Source organism: Rana temporaria, chromosome 2 (assembly GCF_905171775.1).
Source record: "Rana temporaria chromosome 2, aRanTem1.1, whole genome shotgun sequence".
In the NCBI taxonomy this organism is placed as follows: domain Eukaryota; kingdom Metazoa; phylum Chordata; class Amphibia; order Anura; family Ranidae; genus Rana; species Rana temporaria.
The window spans coordinates 183,116,338-183,133,581 of NC_053490.1; the positions used below are offsets into that span (position 1 = coordinate 183,116,338).

At 44.9% G+C, this 17,244-nt stretch overlaps 1 protein-coding gene across 3 annotated transcripts in view; it reads right to left on the bottom strand.

Moving 5' to 3' along the window:
* The window catches only part of UGGT2 (UDP-glucose glycoprotein glucosyltransferase 2), a 446,216-nt gene that overhangs the window by 372,674 nt on the left and 56,298 nt on the right, over positions 1 to 17,244 (bottom strand). The window lies entirely within an intron of this gene.

A 17,244-nucleotide genomic window follows, 5' to 3' on the forward strand; every position in this document is an offset into this window, starting at 1 on the left:
GGACTGCTGACACGAATGACCATGTCATTTATTTACTGAGAAACGTGGAACCTATCCACTGGCTACAGGTTCAAAAACAGGAAGAATGTAATACAATAATTATTTTGGTTGGGGAACCTATACTTTATCAGTCATCTAGATATTGAGTTTTAGAGTGTAAAGGGTTAAGAAATGTTTGGCATCTTTTCAAAGACAAATTGTCTTTTGGTACATTAGCCCATTACACTTCATATACAATTGCTAGATGTCTGGAAAGCATAGGATTAGTTCAAGGAGCCAATATGCTGTAACAAGAAGTCAAAAGGTAATCATATCTTTACCCCAGCATCTGGGGCTGTACTTCAGCTGACAAATCAATGCCAGATTTACAATACATGGAAAGAATCATATGCCAGCAAAAAGGTTCATGCTTACTACAAAACACACACATTTTACATTGGCAAGTATATCTTCATATGGCATTTAACAACATTGCAATTCAACTCTATAATAGTGCTCTCTCTTTTATGAATGGCTGGCTTGACATTTGATATAGGAAAACAATTAAAATCATTAGCTTATGCATTTTGGTTAGTGCATCTCCATGAAAAATCTTTTTTGGAGTGGAGAAAGGTTAGATTCTGTCAAGTTTTTATGGCTCTTGGTGTCCCAATTGGGTATACTCACCCTTCTATATATACACATAATGAAAACGGTTACTAAAAAAAAAAAACACTAACATTTTAGAGCTGAACAAAAGGTTCCAAAAACAAATGTTTGAGGGGGTATATTCCCTAAATTTCATCTTAGTAGTACGTTTATTGCAGAAATATGCCCCAAAAGCCGAAATGTTAATTTGACTTTGGAGCATAATTGCTTAACAACTTAAGGACCACCGCACGACTATATACGTAGACAGAATGGCATGGCTGGGCACATGGACGTATATATACACACGTCCTCTTTAAAAAGCCCAGCCGTGGGTCGCAAGCGCGCCGCTGGCCACGTACTCGCGACCCGGTCTGAAGCTCCGTGACCCACGGGTCACAGGAGCTGAAGAACAGGGAGAACAGGGAGAGGCGAGTGTAAACACACATTCCCCGTTCTTCTCTGTGGCAGTGTCACTGATCGTCTGTTATAGGGGACGATCAGTGACATCACACGTCCAGCCACGCCCCCTACAGTAAGAATCACTCCCTTAGGGCACACTTAACCCCTTAGCGTCCCCTAGTAGTTAACCCCTTCACTGCCATTGTAATTTTTACCAAAAATAGGTAGAATACGTATCCGCCTAAATTGAGGAAAAAAATAATGTATATCTTTTTTGGGGATATTTATTATCGCAAAAAGTAAAAAATATTTTATAGCGCAAAAACTAAAAGCCACAGAGGTGATCAAATACCACCAAAAGAAAGCTCTATTTGTGGGAAAAAAGGACGTCAATTTTGTTTGGGAGCCATGTCGCACGATCGTGCAATTGTCAGTTAAAGCGACGCAGTGCCGAATCGCAAAAAGGGGCATGGTCCTTAACCTGCATAATGGTCCGGGTCTTAACCGGTTAAAATTGTACTCTGGTTTGGCACTTTGATATATTAATTTTTTTTTTTTTACAGGTCTTAAAAAGGGGTTGTAAAAGTATTTTTTTTTTTTTAATACAAACATGTCATACTTACCTCTTCTGTGCAAGGGTTTTGTACAGAGCGGTCCCGATCCTCCTCTTGGCGTACCCCCATGGAGAGCCGCATTGCATCGGGGGGAACCTGTGCGGGTGCGCCCCCCGAGTCCTGCTGTTGTGTCCATTGACACAGAAAGAAGGACTCCGCTACACCCTCTACTCCCATGCCAATGGCTCCCGCTGCTATCAATCTATCAAATGAAAACTCCAGACAGCAGCTGGAGCTGGTGTGGTCGTCTCAGTCGCTGAAATGATCGGGTTCAGGTAAGTTAAAAAGGGGAGTTCTGAGGGCTGCTGCACTACAGAGGGTTTTTTACCTTAATGCATAGAATGCATTAAGGTGAAAAACATTGAGGGTTTACAACCCCTTTAAGGTGTATGATGAGGCTCTATGGAAGAGAACTTGCCATGCTTAGCTTGCTATGGCCATTACAAAGTGCCAGTTTCAATATCTGGCAAAGAATCTCACCACAATGTCAGAGAAGAATGTAGAATGCACCGCATTTGACAGCAATTATGCAAAGCAATCATATTTGTGCCAAGCCTTTAAGGATACTATTTGATAATGAGATGAAAAGAATTCAAACGCTCATGTTTAGATTGCTCTACTCGAGTGATAGATTTAGAATATGTAATAGTTCTATTAGGCAAAAAATAAATAAAAAAATGCTAGTTAATAAACTGCACAGTACTGGCTACAGAATTAGTATAAAGCTGGCCATACACTGATATAAAGTCTCCACGAGCCTAGCTAAATTTTAATTAGAGTGTGCACTCCTCTGTTTGACACAAGTGGACTGTAAATTGACTTCTGTCAAAAGGGAACATGTAAAATCTTGCATCGATCAACTACTGCAGTCACATTTAGAGTGTTTTATCAGATCCTGAACAGAATCTTTTTTTCCCTTAACGCAGCTAAACCAAATGCACCAGCACGAAGCTGAACTCTAAGTGTGGATGGCACTATTGAAAAATAATGACTTGCATTCATATGCATTTAGAAATGCCCTCTAAATGTACAGGTTAAACAGTGCGAATGAGGCCTAAGTGTGTATAAGTAAATTAGTACACTAGACTTTTATTAAAGTGTCTTAAATCAGGACTTTCCGAATTGCCCCACAGCAAACAAACAATCTAGTTACTTGTGAAGGTCTAAATTTACCTGAGGGCTGTGGGCTATTACAAATATTACTTAGGCAAATTTAAACAATTTTAAAAGTGGCATTTGTGACGAAACGTGGAGCCAGATCACTGCCCTTCTCACCAATTCACGACAAAGGACTGGTCAACCTCCCCCGTGCTGTCATGTACAAAACAATGGCACTCTAAGGCCGCGTACACACGATCGGTCAAAACCAATGAAAACGGACTGAAGGACCGTTTTCATCGGTCCAAACCGATCGTGTGTGGGCCCCATCGGTCAGTAAACCTTCGGTCAAAAAAATTAGAACTTGCTTTAAAATTGAACCGATGGACACCTAACCAATAGGTCAAAACCGATCGTTAGTATGCAAAAGCATCGGTTAAAAACCCGCGCATGCCCAGAATCAAGTCGACGCATGCTTGGAAGCATTGTCCTTCATTTTTCTCAGCACGTCGTTGTGTTTTACGTCACCGCGTTGGACTCGATAGTTTTTTTAACTGATGGTGTGTAGGCACATCAGACCATCAGTCAGCTTACACAGCCGCGTACATACTGATCGTGTGTGTACGCGGCCTTAGCTGTGCCCTGCACAAAGATTTTGCAGCTTGCAGGACCACAATTTAAGTGCCAGACAGTGATTTTCACTAGGTTAATTTAACCACTTAAGGACTGAGCCCCTTTGAGATTTGGCGTTTACAAGTTAAAAACATTTTTTTGCTAGAAAATTACTTGGAACCCCCAAACATTATATAGAGAATAAAATGACGGTCTTTGCAATACGTTTTGTCACACCGTATGTCACACCGCGGTCTTGCAAGCGCACTTTTTTGGAAAAAATAAATCACTTTTTTGAATTAAAAATAAAATAGTAAAGTTATAAGAAAAAATATGTAGCGCGAATAATAATACACACTCAATGTCACATACAGTGACTGGAAGCACAGATAAATTGTGTAAAAATATATGTGGAGTGAGAAAAACAAAAATAAATATTAATGTGCAAATAGAAGTCCATCAATAGATATACAGAATGCTGAAAAACATGTAGCCACGTCGATCGTCATGGACAGGACATTCTTCCCAACTATATAAAGCAGGTGAAATACTCTTACCGGATCCAAAAGGATCTGCCTGTCAGCGACAGCAGATCGTGAAAGCATGGACTATCCCTGTCAGGATCAAGTTGACTGGTCCGGAGGCTGGGTAATGAAAACCACACACTTGACCTGGATGTAACCCGATAGTCCTTGACTGGAACCTCTCAGTGGGTAATGGTATGGATCGATCTGGATCAAACAAGGGCGAACCCAAAGGGGAAGGGAGGATGAACCCCCACTTCAAGCCGATGTAACGTGATGGAAGGAAACAACCCCATAGGGGTAAAGGAGCATGATGGTGAAGCTTAGAACTTAAATCCAGCAGGTCATGCAAGGAAAAAATAAAAAATGCTCCAAATGGTGCAGATCAAAATTGATAAGGTTTTATTGAAATAAAACCAACACAATAATGACATAAAAGTGATCACGAAAATGTATTAAAGATGAATAAAAGCAATATGAGGAGTAGGCATACCAAGCCCTATGCGTTTCGTCCTAAGGGACTTCAACTGGGGCATCTACCTGCTCCCCCATATTGCCATACATATATAATAAGATAATCCTAATTAGACTGGATAACGAGCCAATCAGGTGAGTTACACAGTATGTGTCTGTGATTGGAGGAGAGTCAGTCACATGACGTGTAGGACTCACAACCTTCAAGCACAGACCAATCACATTGCAATATGTGTAAACCACATCCAGGTTCGACCACATCACTGGCCTATGACCCGGTAGTAATCTCCATATAACCAATGATATAGATTGAAAAGACCGCCAAAAGAAAAAGAAACGGAGGAGGGTTTGGAACGCAGCGCAGCAAAGGGGCACAGCGATGGATCGCAGCGTGCCTGACCGCGCACACAACAAAACAAAAACAAAGCCCCAGTGTGACGTCATGACGCATTGGCGTCAGAAACGTCACACAATAAGCAGCGGTAAACGCGAGGACATAACGGAGGGAGAACGTGGTCATAGCAATAAGCTAAAACATGTATTGTCCATATTGGGACAGGGCAGCGCCATCTAAAGAAGAAGACAAGGCACTACACATACCCATATAGACTGGGATAGAGCTGCGCCATCTTGAGGATAACAGAAGGCACTGCACCATCCAATAAATCTAAAATTATGGCTGTAAATATCTAAAAAAGGGAAGAAAATCCCACTCCAAAACATTGGAGCAAAAAAAGTCAACCTAAAATCATGGGATCAAAAATAGATAAAGGAAAAACAAAGATACACATGAATCCACAGGGGTGGCTAAAATTCCCCAAAAAAGCGACAAATAAAAGGGACACATATTGTTTCTTGCAAGGGCAAGTTAGAAGGTACACAACATATTGCGTGGCGCATGTAGTGAAATGTTTCATCCGATATACCTGTAGGGTGACCATAGACTGAAAAGTCTCGCTCTTACGTCTACCACTGGTATTGTGTTAACACACCGTACACGCAGGTAAAGAAAGCTTTACAGTCTTGAAAAAAGGTAACCCTTTTAGGGGGATCAATGACATTGGGTGCAATCTGTCCTTGAATAGATCTAGCGCCCCCAAAGATAACACCAGCTCTTTCAGGTAGGGCGGGTCCCAGAACTCTGTAGTTTTGAAGGACACCCCAATGTTTCTTGAGGATTTCTTTAATTTGTTTAGATTGAACAGAGTATGTGGTGAAAAAAGACCATCTGGACTTCTGAACACCAGGGCTTTGTTTTTGTTTTGTTGTGTGCGCGGTCATGTATGCTGCGATCCATCGCGGTGCCCCTTTGCTGTGCTGTGTTCCATTGCCTTGCTCCACGTGATGCCATGGCGGCATTTTACTTTGTTACGTCACATGTGTGTTTCTGCACTATACACCGGCGGGTTGTTGTCTCCAATAGCGGGAATTCGGCACATGTGCTTGTGTGGCAGGCCTAAAAAATAAATGGCCCTTTAAGAGCATTGGGCGGAAGCGACGTTTTGACGTCACTTCTGCCCTGCAATAATATGGAGACGGTGGGGGGCCATCTTCTCTTCACTCGTCTCCATACCCAGGCAGGGACAACATCGGATCGCCTCAGCCGTTGCCAATGACTCCAGTAAGTGGCGGAGGGCACCGGAGAGCGGAGTGGGGCCCCCTCCCGCCACTGATAAAGGGAATCTTGCAGCGTATCCGCTGCAGAGACCACTTATCTGAAAGCGGAGTGCCCACTCTTGAAGACAGTACCGGGTTATGGTAGCTAGCTGCTACCATAACATTGGTATTTCTCTTCAAAGTAGTGACTTTTCCTGCGGCGGGGAAGTCCATAAGTGGTAATTAAAGTGGAGTTCTGCCCGTTTTTTTTTTCCCCTCAAAAAAATCTTAAAATAAAAAAGAAAATTAAAATTGAAAAAAATTATTTTATACTCACCTGAATAGGGCAGTTGCTATGCGGAAGTAGCTCTTCTGCCTCTTTTTCCACCGCGGTGGATCTTCTGCCTTGTCCTCCATTACGGTGTCTTCTGGTGAATGAGCTGTGCTGCCTTCTGGGAACTGTGTGTATCCCAGGAGGCAGCCGCCCATTCACAAAGCGTCGCGCATGCGCAGTAGGAAACGGGCAGTGAAGCCATAAGGCTTCACTGCCTGTTTCCCTTGGTAAGGATGGAGGAGACAGGACCGAGCGATCGCCGTCGGGGGACTGACATGGCGGGCGACTAGGACAGGTAAGTGTCCTTATTAAAAGTCAGCAGCTACAGTGTTCGTAGCTGCTGACTTTAAAAAAAAAAAAAAAAAATCGCAGGTGGACTCCCATTTTAAGCATTTAACCCTATAAACTGCCACCACCTGCGTTACCGTAAAACAGGAACATTTCATAAGCTTAGCAATAACTATTATGAAAAAATAAACATCTGTACACACACTGTCACCACTGGCAGGTATATTCAGAAAGTTACACCATAGTAGCACACTAGAGGAACCGCCGGGATTCATTTAGTTTGCATCAGCACATTAGAGACAATTTTAACTTTTTTTTTAAAAGTGTTAAAATATGAAAAAGGTAAAAAAAAAAAAAAAAAATTGTGTAAAGATTTTACAAATAAACAAATACAACCATTACATAAAGGGTGGAAAAAAATGAAATAAAAAAAGTCCCGTTTCAGCAGATTTCAGTACCGAAGTAAAGTGATCTATTGGCTCTCATAATTTGACAGGTCTTTTGCTTGACGTATGCGAGAGCTGCAACAATGTGGTTGAAATCAAATTTTCTTCACATCAAGGGGGTGTTGACAGAGACCCTCTTACCAAGTGTCCAGTGCAAGGGCTGGTTTCTGGGATGTCACCACATTTATAACCAAGTCCCATATACAGTTTTCTATAGGCTTTAATATCTCAGAATACCTACAGACTACAGTTTGCTAAATGTTCAGATTATTGTCCAGCGTGAAATTCGCTTTGAAATAAATTTGACAAACTAAGCATTTTCATCAGCAGGCTAGTGCGTTTCAGCGCATCTCACTGTTTTTTTTCCTTCAACTTTATTTGAAATGTCACATAGGGACACTTCACTCGTGTCATTGCACGGCGACATGCAGTGCCATCTAGCATGTTGCAGAAAAATGCAGACATGCTGCTTTTATGCACACTGCACATCACAACAAAAACACATTGTGGTGTGAGCGGGGCACATAGAAAACAATTGTTTTCAAAGTGCCCCACTGGTGACCTACGTTCATCCAGTGCAGAAAAATGCAGGTCACCACACAGTGTTAACAAGCCCTAATTTGTTCCTTGCATAATATACGTTATCTACCATACTGCATTATTGCTGCAACACTAAGTTCAGGTACTCATACTGGGAAAACTGGCATAATAAGCATTTTCCATTTGATATCATTAAAGTGATCGTAAAGGTTTGTTTTTTAGTAAAATAACAAACATGTCATACTTACCTGCTCTGTGCAAGGGTTTTGCACAGAGCGGTCCCGATCCTCCTTTTTTGGGATGTCGAGGCAGCGCTTGTGGCTCCTCCCCTTCATCGGGTGCCCCCACAGAGAGACGCTTTCCTTGGGGGGACCCATGCAGGGCACGCTCCCGAGTCCTGCTGCTGCATCCATTGACCCAAACAGCAGGACTTGCCGCCACCCCCCCCCCCCCCCAGTCCCATGTCACTGGATTTGATTGACAGCAGTGTGAGCCAATAGCTCCTGCTGCCATCAATCTATCCAATTAGGATCCGAGACAGCGGCTGGAGCTGCTTGGCTTGTGCTAGCCGCTGGAACGATTGGGTTCAGGTAAGAAAAAAGGGGGCCTGGGGGGGGGGGGGCAGCTGCAGCGCAGAAGGTTTTTCACTTTAATGCATAGAATGCATTAAGGTAAGAAACCTTGAGGGTTAGAACTCCTTTAAGATCACACACAGAATGAATAAGCAGCTTTTTCAAACTGCTTTGAAGGTAAATTTCAAGCATTACAAGAGTAATTCCTCTTGATCTACTAAGCTAGTATATTAAATCCTTGATACTTATGATGTCAGGTCGGATGGTTTTATCAACTGCTCTTTTTCTAGTCTTTCTTCTACCAGGTGCTTTTTTTTTAGGCTTAAAAGAAATACTGCAGTCTGCTAACATAATTTGTAACAAAAACATCTTTGCCATTCTGAAGCTTTGCATATTATTTTACAGATATTATACAAGAAGGTAGTTGCACGCTGCTATTCAATAAGATAAAACAACAAAATTGCTGCTGCTGTCACTTATGTGTTCCCACAAGGGATAATATATATAGTAAGTGAATGAGACAGCGCTGCATTTAAACAAAATAAACATCATAAAATAAGTAAAAATATAAGTGCTCAAAGCTCAAGTCCATTGGTGTCAAGTAGGTGATAAATCTTCTACCAATCCTAAATTTTGTGTTGTCCACAGAAAAGAAATAGAGCGGAAATAGTTCTGGTGATCTGGGAGTCTCCCAATGAATTCCCTTAATTTACAGGGATGTTCTTCCACTTCCTGTTTGGCTATGGGACAGGAAGAGAAGGGAAATCTCTGAAATGGGATACAGTTGGTGAAAAGAAAAAATCTGACAGGGGTTATAACCCTCCCTTAGTCGAAAAAAGTTGCCTATAAAATTCAACTTAATTTTTTTCTTAAAATTGTCTCATATGTTTGCTATTGTGAATAAAATTAGGATTTATAAGATTTGCAGATCACTGCATTCTGTTTTCATGTAGACTGTACACAGTATCCCAACCCTTTTGGAATTGGGGTTGTATGGCCAACTAACAGCTGGACGAACAGCTAGATCTTGCACACTTTAGCCATAATACTGTCATTTAACCTCAGTTTAACATTTGTGAACAATAACAGTCTGCTATACGTTTTTGTTGAATGATTTTAAAATTACTGATCAAAATTTTTGTGTTCGATTACAGTAATCGGATTTTTTTTTTTTAGTCGATTAATCGACTAATTTCGATTAATTATAACGCACATACAGATCCAACTACTTTTAGCTGATCTCCTTGCAGGCCGATTCCCAAAGCAGCTACCAACCACTGGAAAAATGGATAGCAGGATACAAACACACAAAGGCAGCACTGGATGGGAATAGCATTAAAACTTTTATAGTCTTCAAGTAGGTAACAAAATAAATATTGCACTGGAGATAAAATCGATGTAGCTACATAAACTGTAAAAATGGTGTGAGTAATACCAAACGGTAACAAAAGCAGTCATAAAAACATGTAGCTAAGTATGATACTGGTATAAAAATGTGTACAACAATGTCACTGCTGAATCCAGATGAAGAGAAGTTAACATCAGTCCGTCCGCATGTAGATGTCCCATGAAGGGAACTATCACAACTCCCAGTCGATGGTTGTAGAATCCCAGGTTGATAGAGGGAAGTGTAACAGCCCTTGCGTGTGGAAGATAGTAAGGTCCCGCCGGCATACAGATATGAAGGCACCGGATCTCCAACGGAAATCCCTGAAGGCCCGGAAGCCGGAGGAGAGGTGAGTACCAATCAAAATAATTTTGATCGATCAAAAGAAATTTGATTGATTAAAAAAATTTAAGATTAATCGATGAATTAATGGTTAATGTCCACAGCCCTAAAAATTACTTACATGACTTTGTATGAAATGTTTTGTTAAAAACTTTTATGGATTTTTACTCTCTATATTTTAACAGTGTTTTCCCTTGGTCAGTATAACAAGTAGGGATGTTGCCTACTGTAAGTTAGTGTACTTGACTGCCCAGGTTAGGGGGAAATCGGGTTAATATTTTTGCTGCCCTCCCCTGATTATGTTCGCTGGCTTTTTGGGGCTTCCTCTTCCTCCCTGTGCGATATAAAAGGGGAGAGTTCTGGGTCCCAGAAGTGGAGCGGGCAAGAGAGAACGGGAACTATCACAGTTTGCTGGGACCTGTGGTCTACCTTCAGGCCACCAACTCATAGGGATCCCCCATAACAATGGACACCTCCATCCAAGACTCTCCAACCTTGGACTACACTCAAAAAGACTTTGCCTGCACTGGAATGCTGGGGCAGCCATGACCAGAGTTTTTTTTTTTTTTAAATGTTTTATTGATTTTCTGCAGGCACAATCAACAAATAGTAATGCACATTAGTTGTTACAGTATCACCATAGAATGACACACAGTTCAAACATTCCTAAAACAATAAACCTTTACCCCTCCCTGAGATTAAGCACCCCAGTCCCTCAATGGAGGGACAATACTCTACGGGGTACCCTAATAGGGCCAAACTTGGCCCTTGGTCATAAAAACACGACAAACAGTGGAAATAACGTTTAGAAACCCAACCGAGCTTACCCCACCAACACACGCACACACACACACACACACACACACACACACACACACACCCACTCACAACCCCCCCCATACAGACCTCCCTACCCACCCCCCCCCTCACCCACATCCAGACCACACACTGCCCCTCTCCCCCCCCTCCCCCCCTCCCACCACCCTGCGACCACCAGAGCCACCCATGGCCCCCCCACCCACAGCCATTTATGGCTGGGATAGCGGGGTGTCCTTCCAGAAGGAGTCTGCTATATCCAGCCAGGGTTGCCAGATCTTGCTGAACTTTTTGTGACAAGCCCTGCCCTTATATACACACTTAAACATGGGTAAGACCTTATTAACCATACGGTATAACATTTGGATATCCGGTGCAGAAGTGCTCTTCCAATGCAACAATATCAGCTTCCTGGTATAGAACAAAACAATTCGTATCAGAATTCGAGCATGAGTTGTAGGTACAGAGTCATTAAGCACCCCAAGCAATCCAGTCTCCGGAGTAAGAGGAACCAATACATGTAGATTGTCCCTAAAAAAAGAGAACAAGTCCCTCCAGTACGGTACAACAGCAGGGCATGACCAAAACATGTGTAAGTAATCAGCCTCAGTGGAGTCACACCTGGGACAGGAAGCACTAGACATCAGACCCATGCGGGCCAATCTGGCAGGAGTATAGTGAAGCTGATGGATAAATTTGAATTGAACGTACTGATCATTCGACCCCATAAGATCAAGGAAGCACACCTCCGAGGCCTCCTCCCACCCCCTCCTCAGACAGCCCCGGAATGTCCACCTCCCACTTCCGTCTAGCGATCTGAAAGGGTTTAACCCCCGCCGCCTGGAGGCGTGTGTAAAACGTTGTAACCAGTTTCCCGATATCTGAGTATGACATGAGCGCCTCCAGAGGAGATTCCGTGAGCTCCTGGGTCAGACCCCCAAATTGAGTCCGTACCGCGTGGCGGAGAGACATATATCTGAACAGACAGCTCTGCTGTAGTACACCATTACGTGCCCTCAGTTCCTCAAAAGAAATAAACTGGCCATGAACAAAAATGTGGGATACACGCGTGACACCCATCCGTGTCCACCACCCCGAGTCCGGATGACCCAGGAGCTCAGGGAAATTAGCATTTTGCCACAGGGGGGCCTTGGGGGACACCCCGCCCGAATCTGTAAGCACCCCGTTACCCTCGTGCCAAGCCGACCAGCTAACCTCTATCGGGGAGTTACGGGAGCATTTACCGGCCTTTGACCTGAGTAGGTCATCAACCAACATGTCCCTGGAGCCCACCTGAGCAGTCAGTAGAGCGGTGGAACAGGACGGGGAGGCCTCCAGGAACCAATCATAGACATACGTAAGCTGAGACGCTATAAAGTACTGTCTCAAGTTAGGGCATGCCAGACCCCCATCCAACTTAGCAGCCTGGAGAGAGGCCCTAGCAATACGTGGGCTCGACCCCTGCCAGAGAAAGCCAAACAGGATCGAATTAATTTTCTTAAAAAGCTTCTTTAACAAAAAAATTGGGGATGCCCTGAACACGTATAAAAATTTGGGTAGGTAGATCATCTTAAAAAATATTTACACGGCCTATGAGATTTAACGGTAGAGAAGCCCAAGTTTTAAGCCTGGTCTCCATATGTGCTACAATAGGGGCAATATTGAGAGCTTCAAAAGAACACAGGTCTGCGTTAATATATATCCCCAAATATTTGAAAGTAGGATGGATGGACAATTTAGACCTAGAGAGGTATGAATAATCAAGTGCAGGACCTATAGGGAATGCCACCGACTTTTCCCAGCCCACCCTCAACCCAGAGACCTTCCCAAACTCCTCCACCACTCCCATCAGAGAGACAAAGGACCGCTCAGTGCCATCAAGGTAAATTAGGGCATCATCTGCGTATAAAGAAATCTTTTCAGAAAGAGAACCGAAACAGATGCCACCCACCTCCGCCGTCTGTCGCACCGCCAGAGCCAAGGGCTCAATGGCCAATGCGAACAGGAGCGGCGAGAGCGGGCAGCCCTGCCTGGTACCCCTCTGCAAAGCAAAAACATCAGAAACATCTTTATTAGTACTAACCCTGGCCCTAGGGCTGGTATAAAGAAAGCGGACCCACTTAATAAATTGAGTGCTGAAGCCCATGCGATGCATGACCTCCCATAAAAATGACCAATTGACTGTGTCAAAGGCTTTTAACATGTCCAGAGACAGCACCAGGCCACCCCTTTTGAAGGCCTCCGCCCTATGGATGTGCAAGTATAGTCGCCGGATGTTATCGTACGTACTCCTTCCGGGCATGAACCCCGCCTGATCCCTATGAATGAGGTGCAGAATAACCTTCTGCAGTCTTAGGGCCAGAATTTTGGCGAGCACCTTTACGTCACTATTTAATAGAGATATGGGGCGGTACGACCCGCACAACAACTTATCCTTGTCGGGCTTAGGGAGCACCACAATAAGGGCCTCGCTCATGGAGGAGGGAAGCTCACCCTCCTGCAGAGCCCGCCCAAACAAGGAGTGTAACCTCTGTGCCAGCTCTTCCGCATAGTTTTTGTACCATTTGGCGGGCAAGCCATCTAACCCAGGGGCCTTATTGGAAGGAAGTGAATAAACAGCCTCAGTGACCTCTTCTACCGTAAGGGGTTTGTCTAGGAGTGTAGTGTGTGATTCTTCCAGGACTGGAAACTGAAGGGATTCAAGGAATCCCAATGTCTCCACCTCGTCCGGGGGGGGGGGGGTGGGGCGGTGTATAGGTTCTCATAAAAGGTTTTAAAGGCGTGATTTATGGCTAAGGGGTCCGACGTGACAGAGCCGTCCAGCAGCCGAATGTGGGGTATCGTCCGATCCACATACTCCGTGCGTGACAGAAATGCCAACATCTTACCATTCTTTCCACTATGTTCAAGCAACCTGGCTGACAGAGACAACTGCCGTTTCCGCATCGCATCCACCCTGTGAAGGTCTAAGGCCCTGTGCGCCCCCACCAGAGCCCCATGGGAGTCCGGGGTGGGGAGCGCAGAGTATCGGGCTCTGGCGTTCTCCAGGGAGGATTCCAAGGCCAAAAGAGCAGCCCGGGAGGATTTCCTGTGTCGAGCTATATTAGAAATATACGAGCCCCGCACTGACGCCTTAAAGGCATCCCAAGTGGGGCCAAATGAGGCCGAGCCAGCATTGTCCCCCCAATAGTGGGACATATCCTGCCGGACCGGCTCCTGAAATTCAGGAGTGGAGACCCAGAAAGGACTGAGCCGCCAAACCCGAAAGGAGGGCCTATGTCCTACCACCATGTCCACCGCCAGGGCAGAATGATCAGATAGTGTCTGAGGTATGTGGGAAACTGACTGTATATTGGGGACCAAATCTGGAGTCCCCAAAGCATAGTCCAACCTGGAAAGAGTACGGTACGTCCGTGACTGACATGTATAGTCCCGAGTCCCAGAATGGCTAAGCCTCCAGAGATCTACATAGCCAAAGGAGGTACACCACTGACTAAACAACCTAGAACCGAGTTGAAGTCCCCCACTATAAGGGCGGCCATCACCGGGAAGGTGGCAAATTGCACACTTAAAAACGTGAAAATGTCCGCCGTGACAGGGGGGGGGGCATACACCACCACCAACAACAGTGGCGTGGCGTGCACCGTGCATTGGAGAAACACATACCGACCCTTAGGGTCCAACACCACCCGCTCACAAGAAAAAGGGAGACCCTTCCGCACCAACACGGATACCCCCCTTGCATAGCTAGAATAGGTGGAATGGTAACCGTACATAACCCAACACTTCTTTAATGCCATTACCTTTGATCCCAAAAGATGCGTTTCCTGCAGACATAATAAATGGGGATTGTGTACTTTGAGGAAGTTAAATAATAAAGCTCTCTTAAATTTGGAGTTTAACCCCCTGACATTCCAGGAGATACACTTTACCACAGACATGTTAAAGCTTTAAACATAATGAAACACAGAGCAAATCATTTAGCAGCATCACAGACAGGGCATAGGTGGGGGTAGAGAGAGGGCCAAGAACACACACACACAGGCACACCACACTCAGCACCGCATACAAGCAAACAATCAGACCCCAAAACACACACAGTCTAGGCAACAGCCCAGTACATTTAACCCCTGCCAGACCCCAAAAACGAGGGGCTGGCTTTGACCCTGAACTACATGTATTTGCTAGGTACATGGCCCACCGCTAGCAAGCCAGCAGGCAAAATTGGAACAGTCAACGTCCATTTAACTAATGGAAATGAAATGAAGAACAAAAAATACTTATTAGCAAAATTATAGCAGCACATTCTTCCTATAGAGACCTATGTCCTCTTGCCACAGCAATTAGCTAGAACCTCCTGCCCCAGAAGCACTTCAACTGAAAAAGAAACCGGATGCAGGAATAAATTAAAAGTAAAAATGAACAAAATAGAAGAATCAAGCGTCGGACGCCCTGTCAGACCCACGGCCAGGCTGGTGCAGGGATTCAAACCAGGACAAAGCATTAGCAGGGGTTTGGAAAAAATGCACCTGGCCCTGATCCACCTCCCTCAGCGTTGCAGGAAACAGCATAGAATACTGGATGGTCTTCTCCCTCAGTTTCTGCTTGACATGCTGGTACTTGATTCTCGAGGCGCGGACAGCAGGGGAGTAGTCAGGGAAGAGGGACACAGAGGCGTTGTTAATCTTCAGGCTCCCCTTGATTCGGGCAGCATGCAGGATAGAGTCCCGGTCCCTGTAGTTAAGGAGGCGCATTATCATAGTGCGAGGGGGGCCTACAGCAGGCAGCGGCCTGCCAGGCACCCTATGGGCCCGGTCCAGAACAAAGCAGGGGGATAGGCAGTCCCCTCCAAACTCCTGGACGAACCAGCTCTCCAGGAAAGCCACCGGGTCAGATCCCTCAACCCGTTCAGGAAGGCCCACCAGGCGCAGGTTATTCCTGCGTAAGCGGTTCTCCAAATCGTCCATTTTATCTTCCAGTGAACGAATTTTTGTGCCCTGGGCCTTAATAGTAGGATGGATTGGGCCTACAGTGTCCTCCAGATCACTGATGCGGCGCTCCGTCTCCGTGACCCGGTCCCGCATTTTGTGCATGTCCTGGCGCATTATAGTAATGTCCAGCTTAAGCTCCTCCATCTTCCCCATAGTATCAGAATGGTTTACCTTCATAAGTTTGAGGACCGCCAGCAGCGTGGGCTCCGGTTCCGGGCCTTCCTCCAGGCCGTCCTCGCTGGGCGACCCAGGAGCAGGCAGCGCTGGTGTAGTGGAGGTCCCAGGAGAGGGTGGGGGAGATGTCTCAGGGTCCTCAGCAAAGAGCTCCGGCGTAGATGCCAAGGAGGAGAGTGGCGCGACGCTGCGGCGGCCATCATGGCCGGAACGCATGGTGACATTCATCCTGACCGCGGGCTGTTTCTTTCGCCTTCCCAGCCACCAGATTCCTCCCAGAAGTATCCCAGGGGCTTCCCCAAGGGAATAGCAAAGTTTATAGCCGGTTTAGAAAGGCAGGATTACAGGATGGCGCAGGATTGTTCAGAGGGATCTCGGAGCTGCTAGGAAAGACGTCCGCTCACATGCTGCTCCAGGCCACGCCCTTCCAGCCATGACCAGAGTTAGATAAGGAAAGGGTTTTTTATTTGCACAGAGCAGTCAAGTGTAATGTATAAAAGTATAAATGTATTTTGTTTTATCAAAAAAAAAAAAAAAAAGAGCCTTTAATATCACTTTGAAGGATATATCCAGTTAAATGGTTTCAGCAGCAATGGGTTTTGTTTGAATGGCATACTTTCTCGAACCATTTTCATTTTTAATATTCTGCGCTGTACAAAGCTTTAACTTTTTTGTGCTCCATCTTCTATCGGTAGTGTGTTTTTATCATTATTAACAGAATTACACGGGGAATCAAGGGGAGAACAGCATGAAGTAAAGCGAGTGATATTTATACACTACAGTTGCTTCACATTCCTTCAACCCAACTAAAAGACATTTAGAAGATTTACATTTTGAAAGTGCACCAGCCAACCAGAAATACTGTGGAAATTGCATCTCAAACAGAAAATATGACTACAGTGTTCCTCTGTCTGGAGTAAAGATAGACGTATAAAACATCATGCTAAGAACTTCCAAGTGAACAAGGTATCAATGTTTGGATAAACCATCAACTCTTAATAAGGCCATCAATACTTAAACCGCAAAAGCTGTTGTATTGTGATTATATGCCAAACTTGGCAGAGCTCCACAAACACAAGTAAAATGAAAACAATGAATTCCGAAGTTTATCAGCATTGAGTCTGTTGTAATAATCAGTTGTGTTTAAGAGAGTAAAGAAAAGCATTACATTTACTACTGAGTGATGGCCTTCAGTCAGCAACAAGCCAACAACGGGCTCTAAGGGTCCTTTCACATGGGCGGATCCCGTGATGATCCACTCAGTGAACATCCGCTTGCTCAGCAGGGATCGCTCCGTTGATCCCTGCTGAGCCGGCAGATGACAGGGCGGACCCTGCACACTGTGCAGGGACTGCCCTGTCAGATCGCCAATCTCCCCTATAGGGGGATCAGATGCACACGGACCGT